This window comes from Puma concolor, chromosome C1 (genome assembly GCF_028749965.1).
Source record: "Puma concolor isolate L17-30 chromosome C1, mPumCon1.1.hap2, whole genome shotgun sequence".
Classification (NCBI taxonomy): domain Eukaryota; kingdom Metazoa; phylum Chordata; class Mammalia; order Carnivora; family Felidae; genus Puma; species Puma concolor.
In genome coordinates, this window is record NC_141674.1 from 9,277,923 (window position 1) to 9,295,508 (window position 17,586).

Genomic DNA, 17,586 nt, shown 5'->3' on the forward strand with positions numbered 1-17,586 from the left:
ACCCACTCTCTGCCCTTGCAGCTTGAGAGAGGCTCCAGCCCCTGTGGGAGACGCGTGAACTCCATCCTGGCCAGCCACCCAACCTACTCTTCCTGGTGACTGTTTGTATATGTATATAATCCATTTGCCAATCGGTGCAATCCTATCTCTGGATACAGGGACCAATTCTGGAATGGACACGTGGTCCAATCAGGGCGAATCCAGGGAGTTGAGCAGAAGTCAGCAGGGAGAGATGCTTGCTTTCCACTGGGCTTGAGTCTGGAGCTGGCAGGAACCAACACGTCTGTAGGGCCAGCCCCAGAGTGAAGCAAAAATGGAGAGAGGCTCACCCCAGAGGTGAAGGGATGCCAGGTCCTGAGGACATCACTCGAGGCACCGGGCTTTGCGTAAGTCTGTTCAAAGGTCCATTTGCTTACGAAGGTCACTTGCAACCTATGGGTCTTGACCGCACTTTTTTTTTAATGTTTATTTTTGAGAGAGAGGGAGGGAGCAAGTGGGGGTAGGGGAACAGAGAGAGAGAGAGAGAGAGTCTGCACTGTCAGCAGAGAGCCCAACGTGGGGCTCTGTGAGAGCTCCCACAAACCGTGAGATCCTGACCCGAGCAGAAACCAAAAGTCGGACACTTAACCCACTGAACCACTCAGGCGCCCCCCTTGACAGCACTTCTTGTACATGGAAAACTGGGAGGTGAGTTCCATTTTGGACCCAGTAAACGTGGGGCCTAGGGTCACCCCAGGTAGCAGGTGTTGAAAAGAGAGATGTAGGAGTCCTTCCTTTGGAGACAATGGTTTAAATAAACTGTAGAATAAATGACGGTGCCCAGAGAGGGCACAAGGTGACAAGGGACATGAGCTGAAGTCAGAGCCCCGGGGAGACCTGATGGAGGGTTTGGGAGGGAGGAGGAGCCAGGGAAGGTCAGTAAACTGGGTGGGGGGGGGGAGGGGGATGGGGGGAGGGGGGATGTTCCGTGGGAAGGGGCTGGGGAGGGAGAGACCGGGCAGTGATGCCCAGCTCTCCTGTGAGGTCAGTCAGGTTGAGTAAGACCAAAAAGAAACCAATGATGCGGAAACTAGGCCGTCGGTGACCGTCACCGGGGAATTGTGGGTGTCCACACAGGAGCCAAAGGTGAAGAAGTAAGTGTAGAGGTCTCCAAAATTTGACCATAGGAGAGAGAGAGAGAGAGGGTGTTTTTCCTTTAAGATGCTTTCCGAACAGAACAGCGGGGAGGTGGACGAGAAAGAAGCAGCCAGGGGGGAAGGGGACAGCGAAGGAGAGAGAAGACTGAGGGGTGGGCAGAACGCGAGGAAGTAGAATCTCAGTCCGGGGGCAGGAGGCCTCAGAGCGAAGAGCAGGCCTCTGCTTCGGAGCCACGTCAGTTGCATTTTGATACATTAATCGATGTGTTTTATGTTCCCAGTTTTGTTTTCTTGCGGGGGGGGGGTTGTTTGTTTGTTTTGGGGAGGCGCTGGCAGGCGAAGGCTGCGAGGGCAGTTAGACCGGAACAAGGTTGTTAACCTGGCCCGGCGCCACTGAGTGCCCGGGACTAAGGAAGGGCTGGGGAGTGGGGTGGGCGGGACGTCTTTGGAAGATTCTGGTTCTTTGTGGCTGCCCTCTGAGTTTGCTGCAAAGGGTCTGGGGGCGTGGGGGCGGCGGGGGTGGTGGTGGCGGTGAGTGTTGGTTCAGTGAGACCGTCCATCAGGAATGATCTCGGGCTGCAGGGCAAGAGAAAGGACTGGAACCACCTTGACCCAACGATGACCTTCAAAGCCTAGTGGTCGCTGCTCACCTTTGCCTCCCGCATCGCTTGTGCCTTCCCTTTTGACTGACGCTCTAACCTGGAAACATTCAAGAAGAGATTCTGAGAAGTGCAGTGCTTGGCTTTACCAAGTAGATGGAAATTGCCCCATAGAAATGTCATAATGCAAGTCACGTACGTAATTTAAGATTTTCTAGGAGCCACATTTTACAAAAAGGAAAAGGAAATTGAAAAGTAATTTAATTTTAATTTGTTTTAATGTTTCTTTTATATTTTGAGAGAAAGAGAGAGAGACAGAGCACAAGCAGGGGAGGGGCGGTGAGAGAGTGAGACACAGAATTCGAAGCAGGCTCCAGGCTCTGAGCCGTCAGCACAGAGCCTGACGTGGGGCTCGAACTCACGAACCGCGAGATCATGACCTGAGCTGAAGTCGGATGCTTAACTGAGCCACCCAGGTGCCCCCCAAATTAATTTTAACAATATATTTAACTCCTGTCCAAAATATTGCCGTTCAGTGTGTAATTAGTATAGACAAGGATTAATGAGATGTTTTGCATTCTTATTTTGCACTACATCTCCAAAATCTGGTGTATGTTTTACGCTTCCAGAGTATCTCCATTCAGACTAGGCACGTTTCGGTAGGCACAGGTAGCTGGTGGCCGCCAGACTGGACAGAGTGGAAGCAGATGACCGGACAATCCACTGGTGGCTGTTACCCAGAAACACGAAACGCTTTTGGAAGTGGCCAGCTCCTGAACCCTCAGGGCACACAGGCCGGGGACTTAGTGTGAAAAACCCCGTTCAAGGAATGTGCACCTGGCTCAGGCTGGGGAGCGGCCTTCATCCTTCTTGGCCAGCACATCATCTGCTCCCTGTCTAGCCTGATAGAAACTAGCTGTGTCCCATGACGGTGACCCCACCTGACTGTGCACGTGGACATAATCCTTTGTAATAGCTCAGGGCACTCCCGAACCCATCAAGAGGGCTGGACTGCAGAAGGGTGGCTGAAGGTGGTACCTAGGGGCACGATGCCCTTCCCTGTGCTGGATAGAGCTGAACCAGCTGCACGGTGGTGGGTACCAGAGTGTGGACAGAGTCGCCACTTGGCAAGGCTCCTCTGCCCAGGCCCTCCTGGATCCCCTCCTGTGGCCATAAAAGTCACCATGGAGATTCACGCCTCTGAGTGAAGTCCTTGGTGCTCGGGAGTCTCTTGGATGAGGGGCAGATTGCTATCAGATATTCAACCTTGGTTTGTGGGGGTCATGAATCTGCTTAGTTTCGGAGTTCTGTGGGGACACACTGGGATGAGAGGAGGGGTGAGGAACAGTCGAGAAGGCAGGGAAGACTCCCACAGAAAGAATGCAGGGCTCGTAGGCTCCGTGTTGATGCAGAAGCAGAAGGCATAGAGGGAAGGAGGGTGCTGAGGTGAGCTGTCAGCCTTAAGGAAGGTTAGTTCAAGTCTAGTTGGCCACGAAATCTTGGGAGCTTCTCCACTGAAGACCCCTGGAGATCAGAAGGGGGAAGAAAGCCATCTGTTTTGCTCCAGGAGCCTGGCTGGGTTTGCTAACCACCAATATCAGATTGGGCAACAACAGCAAACAAAATCAAGGCTTCTGGCCAGCTGCCCAGGGTGTTTAAAGTCCCCGCAGAGAGGCAGGCGATGCACACGTGGAACAGGACAGGGGAAGAGCAAGGCCTCGGTGGCCAGGTCTGACCCAAAGTCTCCCTTACGCCCACCTGTGCCCGTGTGCCTCAATGGCAGACTTCAGTTCATTTCAGAAAGGTGACACCGATTACATTATTTTGGTAGGAGGCATCCTACCGGCTCACACTTTGACCCTCAGCTTGTCCTGTTAATCTAGTTACCTCATCAAGAGAGGCCTCACAAAGGACGACAGAGAATGGTCTGTATTCGTGTTTTGATTCAATAACTCATAATACTGAAAGTACGTCCACAGACTGAAAACCGGAATGGTGAGTCACTGGTCGTAAACTACCGGCAGTACAGTGTGGCCTTTCCGTCTAAAGCACAAAGTGGGTACTTTACAAAGGTGACCGGCAGACTTACCCAGTGCTCACCTCCTGTCACCTTAGCCTAGTCTCTGGTCACATTGCTGGATTTAAAGTTCCTGCAAATTTTCTTGACGGGATTTCTGAAACACGGTTATCTAGAAGAGAAAATGTAGTTAGTATTTAGAAAGGGAACAGGAAGTAGACTATGTGAGTACTGTTAGTTACACACTGTCTCCTGCCGTCTGTGTTTGTTTTTATTTGTGCTTTCTTATATTTTTCCTCCCTCCCACTCTTACCATTCAGAATCCAGTTCCCCTCCCTGGTTTCTTATGTATTTTTCCAGGGAGACACACACACACAGACTGCCTGCCTATCTATCTACCTACCTACCTACCTACCTATCATCTATTTATCTATCCAGGCAATGACATATATACCTATATATTTTGCTTGGTCTTTTCATTTTTATTCTTTACAAAAATTATAGCACACTATTGCCTGGCTTTTTTTTTTTTTTCTTAATACAACTTGGCGGGGCACCTGGGTGGCTCAGTCGGTTGAGTGTTCGACTTGGGCTCAGGTCATGATCTCGCAATCTGTGAGTTCGAGCCCCGCGTCGGGCTCTGTGCTGACAGCTTGGAGCCTGGAGCCTGCTTCGGATTCTCTCTCTGCCTCTCTCTCTGCCCCTCCCCCACTCATGCTCTGTCTCTCTCTCCCCGTCAAAAATAAACATTAAAAAAAATAATAATACAACTTGGCTATCAGTCCATATCAGCACATAAGGACCTTTCTAATTTTCTTGAGTAGCAGCATGATTTTCATTGTACAGATATGCCATAATTTATTTAACCAATCCCCTACTGATGGTCACTTATGGTGTTTCCAGGCACCTGTTACAGACAAAACTGTAATGAACCACCTTGGACAGACCTTTCCCGACATGAAAGTTAAAGTCCTAGAAGAGGAATTGTTAGATCCTTTGTGCATTTGTAATTTTGATACATATTGCCAAACTACCCTCTATAGAGTTCATACTAACTTACAGATTGACATGAACAAGGAAGGATGCATTTTCCCACACCCTTACCAATGCAGTGTGTTGGCAAGTGTTTTGATATTTGCCAATTTGGGGAGAAATGAGCATCTCCTTATAGTTTTAACGTGGACTTCTTTTGTGAGAAATCATGTTTCGGAGCTGTTTCCGTTTCTGTGAGTCAATTGCTTTTAAAAATCTTTTCAACTGAGAACAAACTGAGGGTTGATGGGGGGTGGGAGGGAGGGGAGGGTGGGCGATGGGCATTGAGGAGGGCACCTTTTGGGATGAGCACTGGGTGTTGTATGGAAACCAATTTGACAATAAATTTCATATATTGAAAAAAAATAAAAATAAAAATCTTTTCATCCTTGGGACTCTTGGGGGGTGGCTCAGTGGGTTAAGCTTCTGACTTCCCTTCAGGTCATGATCTTGTGGTTTGTGGGTTCAGGCCCCGCACTGGGCTCTGTGCTGACAGTGCAGAGCCCGATGCGGGGCCTGCTTGGGATTCTCACTCTCTCTCTGCCCCTGTCCCACTCGCTCTCTCTCTTTCTCTCTCTCAAAATAAATAAATAAACTTAAAAATATGTATAGTTTCATCCTTAAGTGTTACCTGTAAAAACGGAATCAAATCTCTGAATGTTAAAACATATGTACGTAGGGGCGCCTGGGTGGCGCAGTCGGTTAAGCGTCCGACTTCGGCTCGGGTCACGATCTCGCAGTCCGGGAGTTCGAGCCCCGCGTCGGGCTCTGGGCTGATGGCTCAGAGCCTGGAGCCTGTTTCCGATTCTGTGTCTCCCTCTCTCTCTGCCCCTCCCCCGTTCATGCTCCGTCTCTCTCTGTCCCAAAAATAAATAAACGTTGAAAAAAAAAAATTAAAAAAAAAAAAAAGAAAACATACGTACGTAATGCTAACATATGTTCATGTATAATGTTAATTTTATATATGCATGAAAGTTACAGAAGCAGTGCTCTTGTCACAGCCTCTTGTGGTGGGGTAGCTTTCTGTGACCAGCTTGGATTATCCTGGAACAAAGATCTGGAGAACAGGAGCACCTCAAGTCTGAGAGCCTGGTGAGGATCCTGCCCATCCCCAGGAGGCCTGGCCATAGGACAAGGCCCGGTGGCCAACACCAACACCATTTTGGGAAAGCTCCCCTTCCCCAGCTCCATGCTCCTGACCCCTCAGGCCGACCCCTCAGGGGCCACTTCTTCCCCTCGTGTCCACATCCCGTCCTGCCTACTCAAGTCCACTCATTGTCCCGCATCACCAACTCCCACCCCTCCTGGAGTGTCCTCACCAAAATACAGACGTGCTGTCATTTCTCCCATTTGGTTCTACCCTTGATCCTGTATCTCAATTCAGCCACTCCTCAAGTCTCTGCTCCCTCCAAAGTGCAAGTCCTCAGAAGATTAGGGTTTCTCTCTCCACCACCTCCCATTCTTTCTTCCAAATCCTCTGTATTTGTATTCTTTCTGCCTGTTTTCTGTCAATATCTCCGAGAGGAGTGAACATCTCCAATTATTATTGTGAGTTTGTTGATTTCTTTTAGTTCTGTTAGCTTTTGCTTCGCGTATCGAGGCTATATTATTAACGCTATCAATGGCGCACAGTTAGGATTATTATGTCTACTTGCTGAGTTGACTCTTTTCCGTTATGCAATGACCCTCTTTATCTCTGGGAATAATCTTTGTCCCAAACCCTTCTCTGTCAGATATGAACATAACCCAACTTTTCTTCCTTCCTTTCGGTGTCCATGTATTTAATGAAGAGCATATGGTTGGTTTTTGTTCTTGTATCCAAACGGATGCCCTCTGTTTTTCACTTTGAGTATTTTGTCTGTTTACATTTAATGTAATAACTGATGTGGTTGGGTTTCAGTCTGTTTTTCTACATGTCTTCTATATGTTCCATTTTCTCTCTGTTCCTTTCCTTTTCCTTTTCCTTTATTTATTTATTTATTTTATTTATTTTTTATTTATTTTATTTTTTTTTATTTATTTATTTTGAGAGAGAAAGAGAGCATGAGAGGGGAGGGGCAGAGAGAGAAAGAGAGAGAGAATCCCAAGCAGGCTCTGCATTGTCAGCACAGAGCCCTACACGGGGCTCAAACTCACAAACCATGAGATCACTATCTGAGCCAAAACCAAGAGTTGGATCCAACTGAGCCACCCAGATGCCCCTTCCCTTTCCTTTCTTAATTTGGTTGGAGTACACTTTAGAATTACATTTTATCTTCTCTCAACTTAAAAAAAAAAAAAAGACTTTATTTTTTAGAGTAGTTTTAGATTCACAGCAAACGTGAGTAAAAAGTACAGAGTTCCTATATACCTTCTGCTCCCAAGCACCTCCCTCACTATCAACATCCCACACCAGAGTGGTACATTTGTTATAATTGATGAACCCATATTTACACATCATTATCTTCATGGCTTTTTTTTAAATGTTATTTATTTATTTATTTATTTTTTAATTTTTTTTTCAACGTTTTTATTTATTTTTGGGACAGAGAGAGACAGAGCATGAACGGGGGAGGGGCAGAGAGAGAGGGAGACACAGAATCGGAAACAGGCTCCAGGCTCTGAGCCATCAGCCCAGAGCCCGACGCGGGGCTCGAACTCACGGACCGCGAGATCGTGACCTGGCTGAAGTCGGACGCTTAACCGACTGCGCCACCCAGGCGCCCCATTAAATGTTATTTATTTTTGAGACAGAGAAAGAGCATGAACGGGGGAGGGTCAGAGAGAGGGAGACACAGAATCTGAAGCAGGCTCCAGGCTCCAAGCTGTCAACACAGAGCCCGACATGGGGCTCAAACTCACGGACCGTGAGATCGTGACCTGAGCTGAAGTCGGATGATTAACCGACTGAGCCACCCAGGCCCCCCTATCTTCATGGCTTTTAAACTACCTCCTCTTTTTTTTTTCATGTTGCTTTAGATTAAAATATTCATCCTTAACTTACCACCAACCACCTTAAAATAATATCACTTCTCATATTATGAAAAACTTTGAACAGCATAATTGCATTTATACCTTTCCTTCTCTTTTTTGCTACTGTTGTCATATATTTTACTAGTACACTTGTTATAAACATCATTGTACATAGTTCATATTTTTAACTAGTCAATAGTCTTTTAAATAAATTTTTGTAAACACCTACCGTATTTACCATTTCGGATGCTCTTTTGTTTCTTCTTGCAGATCTAGGATTCTGAGATCATTCCTTTTTAGCTGAAAGTATCCTCTGTATTTGTTGTAGTGACGTTCTGCTGACAACAAAGTATCTGTTTTCGTTTTCCTGCAAATGTCTTTATTTTACCTTGAGTTTTGAAGATTATTTTCATTGGATAGAGTTCTAGGCTGATAGTTTTCTTTCAGCACTTAAAGATGTCATTCTAGAGGCGCCTGGGTGGCTCAGTCGGTTAAGCATCCGACTTCAGCTCAGGGCATGATCTCGCGGTCTGTGGGTTCGAACCCCGCGTCAGGCTCGGTGCTGACGACTCGGAGCCTGGAGCCTGCTTCGGATTCTGTGTCTCCCTCTCTCTCTCTCTCTGCCCCTCCCCCCACTCACACTGTCTCTGTCTCTCTCAAAAATAAATAAATAAAAGAAACCCTTAAAAAAAAATAAAGATGTCATTCTATTAGTTTTTGGCTTCCAATGTTTCTGATGAGAAGTCGGCCATTATTCTTATTGTCGTTCTCTTGAATGTGATGTGTCCTTTTTTTCTTTAGCTGATTCTTAAGAATGTTCTCTTGATCATTGGACGTTAGTAGTTTGATATGATGATCTAGATGTGACGCTTTTTAAAAATGTATCCTCCTTGGGATGTACTGAGTATCTTGAATCTGTGGGCTGATATCCATCAGTCATTTTGGAAAATGTTTGACTGTTATCTCTTGAAATATTTTCTCTGTCCCATTTTCTTTCTGTTTTCATTTTGGAACTACAAATACAAGTACATCAGCCCATTTAATATTGTCGCACAGTTCTTGGATGTTCTGTTCTGTCTTATTTTATTATTCCTTTTTCTTCTCTGTGCTTCAGTTTGGATGATTTCTGTTGACCTGCCTTTGAGTTCACAAAGCCATTCTTCTGCTATGTCTAGTATGCTATTAAGTGCTTCCAAAGAATTATTCATTTCATCTACTACATTTTTCAGTTCAAGTATTTCCGGTTAAAAGATTTCATTTCTTTGCTGCATTTCCCCATTTGTGAAAATGTTTTGATCACTTTTTCCATTAAATCCTTCAGTACATTTATATATTTTAGTCTCTGTCTGCCAGTTTCAGCATCAGGATTATATTGAGTTTGAGGCTATTGATTATTCTTTTGACTATGGGTCACATTTCCTGCTTCTTTACATGTCTAGTAATTTTTTATTGTATGCTAGACATTTTGGATGTTATGTTGTGGAGACTATGGTATCATCCTCTGAAGAGTGGTTTATTTTTTCTGGTAGGCAGTTAAATACTGGAGGACTGTCTTGATCTTAGTGAGAACTGATTTTAGACTTTGTTAATGTGTCTATTTCAGTTTTACCCATAGTCCTAGGGTGAAGCCCTTACTTGCATGGTGTAGCCCTTCCAAGCTGTAAACTTCCTACATTTTCAGTGGAATTCTCAGAGTATTCCTGAGATCTTGCCTCTCTGGACCGACCACAACTCCAATATTGCTTTAGCATTAAGACCTCTGAAATTTCTGTTCAGCTTTCAGTCTCCAAGTAGATTTTCTGTTAGGCACTATGGAGTCTTGTCCTGTGTGTACATGCGTATCTTAGGATTCAGCTACAGACCTGAAGGGAATCTCTATGAAAAATGTTGGGGCTCCATCTCTGCTGTTCCTTCTCTGTGGTTCCCTCTCCTTTGGTAATCTGCCCTCCAAATTTAGCTGTCTTAGCAGCCCTAAACTCTGAACTCTCTTTTCTCCACCCAGTGAGACTGTAGCTCTCTGCTTGGAATCCACTTCCCTGTGCCACAGTTTGAAAATTACCCCTAGGCAGAAAGTCAAGGTGAGTGTGGAGCTCGGCCTGTGTGCTCTCCTTCTCTTAAGGGTCATAGATTTTGGTTGCTTGTGGCTCAGTGCCTGATAAATGTTGTTTCATATATTTTGTCCATTTCTACTGTTATTTATGGCAGGCAGATAAGTCTAATACAGCTACTCTGCTGTGGATAGAACCCAATTTTTTTCTTGTTCTTCTCTGAGCCCTCTCTAGTTAAGTTTTTATCCTCAAGACCCCATCTATGGGGGCACCTGGCTGGCTCAATTGGTAAAGCATGCTACTCTGAACCTCAGAGAAGTGAGTTCAAGCTTCAACTCCCATGTGGGGTGCATGTATTACTTAAAAATACAATCTTAAAAAAACAAACAAACACCCTTCCTCAAGGTTATCATTGACTCCACTTTGCCAACTCTCATCTTCATTATGAAGTCTCATCTAACCAAAATAATCAGCAGTATCCTTCACTATTGATCACTCTCTTATTCTTGAAGCACTTTTTTTCTCCACTTGACTTCCAGGAAACCAATTGTTTCTTGGTTTTTCTCCTGCTTCACTGACAGCTCCTGTCAGGTTTTCTTTGCTGGTTGCTCCTCGCCTTCTGGCCTCCAAATGTTGGAAAGCCTCAGGACTCACTATCAGACCTCTTCCTTTCTCCATCCACCCCATCCTTGGTTATCTAATTGAGTCCCAAGGCTTTAAATACCATCTACATACTCATAATGCTCACATTTATATCTCCAACCTAGATCTGCGCCCTGAAGTCCAGACCTGGACCCCCAACTGCCTTTTTAACATCTCCGCTTGGAAGTCTAGAAAGCATCCCAGATTTGACATGTCCACAACGGAAATCACGATTTTTTTCCTTCACAAGCCTGCCTCTTCCTTGGTTTTACCCATCTTAATAAACAATTCCATTCTTCCAGCTGTGTGGACCAATCTTTTTGGAGCCACTCTAAAACTTCCCTTTTACCCACATCCAATCCACCTTAGAAGTCTACCCACCTGGATTACTGTGATAGCCTCCTGAACAGCTTCCTTGTCCCTGTATCAGCCAGGGACACAGAAGGATAGAGATGACACACTTAGAGGACCTGATTGCAGGGTTATGACTTTTTTATTAGTTATGGGTGGGTCAGAGGTACTGACTAGAGACAGTGTAGCATCCTGTAATCATCCCTAGGAATGGATGAGAGTTCTAGAGACTGGAAAGGGCCACCTGATGCAAGTCATGGCCTCTGGTAAAAAAAAAAAAAAAAAAAAAGGTCAGCACCTGCCACACTACAGCAGAGAGAGAGCCAGGGGAATCTCTGATCGCCTGCCACTGTGTGGACCAATCTTTTTGGAACCATTCTGAAACTCACACTGGCCGAACCTAACTGGAAGCCAGTTGGGAGTCTGTTAAAACAGTCCATGGAGATAGCCTCCCAGGAAACAGTGTAGGATGGAGACAAGGAGAGTGGGTTAAGGCAAGTGGGGAATGTCCATCAAATCCCCTCCCCTCCCCACATATACGCATCCTGTGGTCCGTTCTCGGCATAGAAGCCAGAGTAATTCGTCCACTCTAGCAGACCAGAGAGCACTGCAGAGCCACAGGATGGATGGAGCCTGGGTCTGTGAATCACTTAGGGCAATGCTTGGTGTATTGTTAAGTTCTCAAGCAATGGCACCAATTATTGTTATTTAATATTTGTAATGAATACATAATCATGCTAGTAATCATTTTTTCCCAAATGCCTTGTTATAGACTTTAGGGGGTTCTTCTAGAGAATAGATGGACTATCTATGGAAGATAGAAAGGTGTGTGTGTGTGTGTGTGTGTGTGTGTGTGTGTATATATGCTTCTGGTCCACTTGGCCTCCAGGCCTCCAGAGAACCTAGTATAAAAGAGAGCTTGTTCCACCCCTCTGACAAGCAAAGCACCCCCACTGGGATCCCGCCGTGCCTGGTAACCAGATTCCGAAGATGGCCCTAAAGGACTGTGCCGCCCAACATCCACTCTCCTGGGTAGGCCCCTCCCACACTGTACCTGGGCTGACCCATGACTTGGTTTAGAAAGGGCAGAAGTGGGGCACCTGGGTGGCTCAGTTGGTTGAGCTTCCAACTTCGGCTCAGGTCATGATCTCACGGTTTGCGGGTTCAAGCCCCGCGTCAGGCTCTGTGCTGACAGCTCAGGGCATGGACCCTGCTTTAGATTCTGTGTCTCCCTCTCTCTGCCCCTCCCCCACTCGCTCTCTGTCTCTCTCTCTCTCAAAAATAAATAAACATTAAAAAAATAAAAAATAAAAAGTAAGGGACGCCTGTGTGGCTTAGACAGTTAAGTGTCCGACTTTGGCTCAGGTCATGATCTCACGGTTCATGGGTTCGAACCCCGCGTCGGGCTCTGTGCTGACAGCTCAGAGCCTGGAGCCTGCTTCAGATTCTATGTCTCCCTCTCTCTCTGCCCCTCCCCTGCTCACGCACAGTCTTTTTAAAAAAAAAAAAAAAAAAGGCAGAAGTTATCCTGTGCCTGTTCTAGGCCAATGCCTTAAGAAACCCTAACACCTCCATTCTCTACATTTTGGGAAAGGCGTGATAAGTAGTCTGGCTGCCCTGGAGAAGAGACCCCGTGGAGATGGAAGGAAAGGCCCAATCACCCAGCAAAGCAGGTGGGCCCAGCTTTCCAGGGGTCCCTGCTACAGGCAGCCGGTACATGCAGCATGAGCTACGGGGAAGCTCTCCCAGCCCGGAGGAGCCCCAGATGACAGCCACTCCAGGCCACATCACATGGAGCAGAAAAGTCACCTAGTGGAGCCCAGTCAACCCTTAGATCCAAGAGAGATTAGGGAAGAAAAAAAATGGTTGTTGTTCTAAGCCAGAGTTTTGGGGATTTGTCACATGGCGGCAGGTAACCAGACAGGGTCCCAGCTGGCCCGTGTGAGGAGCATTTGCTGCCTTGAATTGTCGGCACCGCCCCCACTGCACCCCACCTCCAGCCCCACCACCGCTCTCACTGCAGGGAAAACCAAAAACCAGGGGTGATGTTGCAACCACAAGCTTGCGGGCCGGGTGGAACTCTGGGCTCCCTTCGGTCGGGGGAGAGTCTGGATCCTGCCCCCTCGGCCACCGGGAGGCTGAGCTCACTCGGCTGGCCTCCATTCCTCTTCTTGATTGGCACTTTAATGAGGGCAGAAGGGGCTGACCCCCTGCCAGGGGGCCAGTTCATGCCCCGTTTATCTCACAGCTCCAGGCAGACTAGAACAACACTGCAGGCGAGCAGCCGGCCCGGAGCCCCCGCCCTCGGTGATGGATGGAGTGACCGCGGCGAGCTGGCAGCTGAATTGTGCGGTGGCCGCACTGTCCTCTCAGCGAGCAACAAAGGGGCCGGCCTGCCCCTCCTGCTCGCCAAGCTGCTCTCCCCCCGGGGGGAGAAGTGACAGCAGCTCCCTCTGAGGGGAGGTCGCTCTGACCGCCCTCCCCCAATGCCAATGCCAAGTTTCAAAATACAGGCCTGCGGATGGAGCCCCATAGGCTGCAGAAACCACTCGGGGCGGGGGTGGGGGTGGTGCCGAGAGATTGGGGAATTCTGGGCTTGCAGGAAGAGCTGGCACAGAAAACTTCCTCTCGGGCTCCTAGCTTTGGGGTCCAAGACTGGGCGGGGTTCTCAGCAAACACCCCTCCTGACTGTGCCAGGCTGTTTACTTGCTGTGCAACCTTGAGTGAGTTTCACAACCTCTCTGAACCCGAGAGCCCTCATCTGTAAGAACTACTACCTTGTATCTCCATCACCGGGTTCCCGTGCAGATCAAATGAGGCCTCCTAGAACGCACTAGAACGCAGGTCCTACAAGTGAGGCCTCAGTTTACCTGGCTGTCTCCCACGTCTCCGTTTTACACATGGGGAGACAGGCTCAGAGAGGAAAATCTACCCAGGGCCCCACAGAGAGTAGAGGCGGATCAGGGATTCCAACCCAGTGTTCGCTGGCTCTCAACTCTAGGCAGACGTTCCCAAAGCCCCGACTCTTGGGCTGGAATTTCCCGGTAAGGATGGGTGGGAAGCCAATGACATAGCTCCTGGGCGCTTGCAGAGGGAAAGAGCCAAAGCGTCTTTTGGAAATCTGCAAACCACGAAGTGCTCAAGGTGGTGCACACTCTCATTGTCCTGGTCCCACGGAGGGAACTTGAGCTCTGAGCCGTCCCCTGGACCTTGAGGGAAGCAGGGGCCAGCAAGGGGAATGCAGCCCGTCCTGTCTGGGGGAGTCACAGAGGTCTGGCACAGCCCCAAGGTCCCTAGGTCCTGGGTCCTCCCACCGGGACCCAAGCCTGTGCCCCGGGACAGGACAGTCACGGAGCCCCCAGCGCCGGGAAGAGGAGAGGGCACAGCTGGACAATTGGCTCTTTGGGTCCCAGGGAGCCCTGGAAGGGGAGGAAGGGGCCTTCCTGGGCCTTCCCGGGCCTCCCTGGAGGGGAAAGACCCAGCCTCCACTTGGAGGAGACTTCACCTCCCCGTGAACTCCCGGAGGCAGAAGGCCAGGCTCCAGCTGAGGTCAGAGAAAGTAGCAGGGCGCCAGTGGGGCTCTACATGGCCTTCCTCACTCCCCTCACACCTCTCCCGCCGCCAGACAAGGCAGATGGGGGCCTGGGGGTGGGCCAAACCGGGAGAGGGTCCCCCGAAACACTGACCTGGTAGACTAGGAGGGACCCAGCCTTTCAGCCCAGAATTCTGGTGCCGGACCTCGGATCTAGCCGCGTGGATGTTTAAAATTATCCCTTCCCACCCCAAGGGTTTCGCATGAGTTACTCCCTTTGTCTCAAAGAGACTTTTCCCACTGTACCTGGTCAACTCCCAGCCAGTCTTCAGAAGTCACCTGAAATGTCACCTCCTCCTGGAAGCCTTCTCTAACTGACACCCCTCGCTCCCCTGGGCCCTCAATCGGAAAAAGTCACATCCCTGTGTTACAGCCCCCTAGCTCCGTGAGCCCTTCCTTCGTAGTTCATCCATGTTAAATGTCATCCTCCATTTATTTGTGTGGCTATTTGGCTAATGAAGATGATCCCATGAAGTCAGGGGTCATCTCTGCTCACATGGATGTCCCCAGTCTCTAGCAGACAGCCTGGGACACAGTAGATGCTCATTAAATATTCACTGACTAGATGCCGTTAGCCAGTGTGGGTCTCCCAGTAAACTGTGGATTCCACTGGGGCGGGGATGTATCTTTTTTGTTTACCCCCCCCCCCACTCAGAGTCTTGCACATAGAAGGCTGCAAATTTGCTGCAAAAAAGAGAGAACAACCACCAACACAAAATCAAGAAGACTAACCTCGTTTGAAGCAAAAGTCACCCAGAACGGGCAGACTCTGAGTCCTTCGTTTCAGAAGAATTATTCCACATGCTTCGATGAGCCAAGTCCCTGGAGAGCCATGACATCAGGGAAAGCTGACTGAGCCCGAGACAAGATCAACTAAATTATTCCAACTGGTAGACCTCCAGATTCTGGCTTCTGCCTGCTTTGTCTTGGACAATTGAGGGAAAGCAGTGACTCTAATGGATCCCAAGACAGTTCTGGGGGGAAGGAACAGATGTCAAAACCCACAAACTTTCCAATAGCCTAAATTTTGTTGAACAAAGTGAAATGTCAGGAAATATGACACCAAGGAAGAATGGCTACAATATATAAAGAGCTCATTAACATAAATAAGAAAAAAATCACGCATCCAACACATGTGAGCGAGGGATATGAAAAGATCATGTACCTACAAAGAAATTGGACTAAGGCAGTCAGCAGGCACTGAGTGTTTATCCTGCGGTAGGCACTGCCTTAAGAGTTTTCTATCTCATTTAATTATCACAGGAAGTGCAGCAAGAAAATCTAACATATACAGAGTTGGTGACTGTGGTATGTTCCTAACTTTTTCCTATATTATCTATGAAATGCTGTAATCTTTTTGTTTGTCCCAGAAAATTTTTGCATTCCGATCGTTTCCTAATGTTTATTTATTTTTGAGAGAGAGAGAGAGAGAGAGAGACAGAGTGCAAGCAGGGAAGGGGCAGAGGGAGAGGGAGACATAGAATTCAAAGCAGGCTCCAGGCTCTGAGCTGTCAGCACGCAGCTCCATGCGGGGTTTGAACTCACGAACCGCGAGATCATGACCTGAGCCGAAGTCAGAATCTTAACCGACTGAGCCACCCGGGCACCCCCTTGCATTTCCATCTTAATGAAATCTCTCCAACCAAGCAGGTTTCCGCAGGATATAATCCATTCATTTGGGTGTGAAAGATTGGAAACTATTTACATGGTCACAACCCTGATAGCTGTGCCTGGGATAAAATTAATTCATTTCCGAGTTGTCTGGGTCCTGCAGATAATGTCACTACTGTCATATATTCAAGCTACTCTTGAAAGGCTCACTTCGGGCAGTTCTGAGAAACACTAGAAAGATGAAAATATCTTGTAAGCTCTCGGGGCAAAGACCAGGTTTGGATTTCAGTACTCTGAAGGTGCAGTGTGGGCCCAAAGCTCTTATAAATATGCAAATAAAAAGAAAAATTCGGCTGAATTGGGAAAAAATCGCAAAAAGGCCGTAAGGAGATGACGTTATCCCCTTTATACGTGATGGTCTGGGGCTCGGAGGTGAATTCACTGGTCAGATTCACCTGCTCTGAATCGCCACATCGTGAAAGGTTTCTCTGCACTGATAATCGAAGAAGGGCAGATTGAAGGAGGTACTTCGAGACTATTTTATACTACATTGGCAAAAAGAGGAATGTTTTTGAGGCCACACCCAGCATTGGCAAGCATGCGTAGAAATTCATATCCTCACCCTACTGATGGAATTGCAAATTGGCATCTCCCTTTTGAGAAGCCAGGGGATCACACCCAGAAAAAAAGCCATAAAACTTTTTGTGTTCTTGGTTCCTGGACCCTCTGTTGGGATTCTTCCCAAGGGGAAGGTTTAAAAGATACAAAACGCCCAAGCTGGTAAAATATCCAGGGCTGCAAGTTGTCAATGGCAACAAACAAACAAACAAACAACCTGATGCAAACTATACGCCCGTTAGGAAAGGAATTTACCAGAAATATGATGGGAAAGGGGCACGAAGGCAGAGTCGAAAGCCATTGAATATTATCTTTTTTTTAAGTTTATTTATTTATTTCTTCTGAGAGAGAGAGAAAGAGAAAGAGTGGGGGGGGGGGAGCAGAGGGAGAGAGAGAGAGAGAGAGAGAGAGGGCGAGAGAATCCCAAGCAGGCTCCTCACTGTCAGCACAGAGCCTGATGTGGGCTCCGAACCGTGAACCGTGAGATCGTGACCTGAGCTGAAGTTGGACGCTTCACCGACTGAGCCACCCAGGCGCCCCTGAAATGATTTTACAGTGAGAATTCTGGAGGTTATGCACAGAAACATCTATCAGAGTGTTAAGTGAAAATTGAGAATCATAAACCCGAGTAAAAAACTTGTACCACATACAAAATTTGCGTGTGCCGGGCGGGTCCCCAGGACCACCCGCAGGCAGGAAAGTGGTATTTGCTGAGACAGTTAGTGGGTGCTCATTTCTCTGCCCCTCCCCCCATTTTCTTCTTTCTTGACACGGCATCATCTTTTTTTTTTTTTTTTTTTTTTTAATTTTTTTTTTCAACGTTTATTTATTTTTGGGACAGAGAGAGACAGAGCATGAACGGGCGAGGGGCAGAGAGAGAGGGAGACACAGAATCGGAAACAGGCTCCAGGCTCCGAGCCATCAGCCCAGAGCCCGACGCGGGGCTCGAACTCACGGACCGCGAGATCGTGACCTGGCTGAAGTCGGA

General features: G+C 47.7%; 2 long non-coding RNA genes across 2 annotated transcripts; one reads left to right on the top strand and one right to left on the bottom strand.

Annotated features, from left to right (window-relative positions):
- Window positions 1-1,678: 1,678 nt before the first annotated feature.
- Window positions 1,679-15,459, bottom strand: LOC147577784 (uncharacterized). The gene is made up of 3 exons (XR_015254478.1): window positions 15,102-15,459; window positions 3,825-3,924; window positions 1,679-1,835 (listed from the first exon to the last, which is right to left on the bottom strand). It is a non-coding gene; the product is annotated as an uncharacterized LOC147577784 (long non-coding RNA).
- LOC147577785 (uncharacterized) lies at window positions 5,686-10,727 on the top strand. The gene is made up of 2 exons (XR_015254477.1): window positions 5,686-5,876; window positions 10,552-10,727. It is a non-coding gene; the product is annotated as an uncharacterized LOC147577785 (long non-coding RNA).
- Window positions 15,460-17,586: the final 2,127 nt, after the last annotated feature.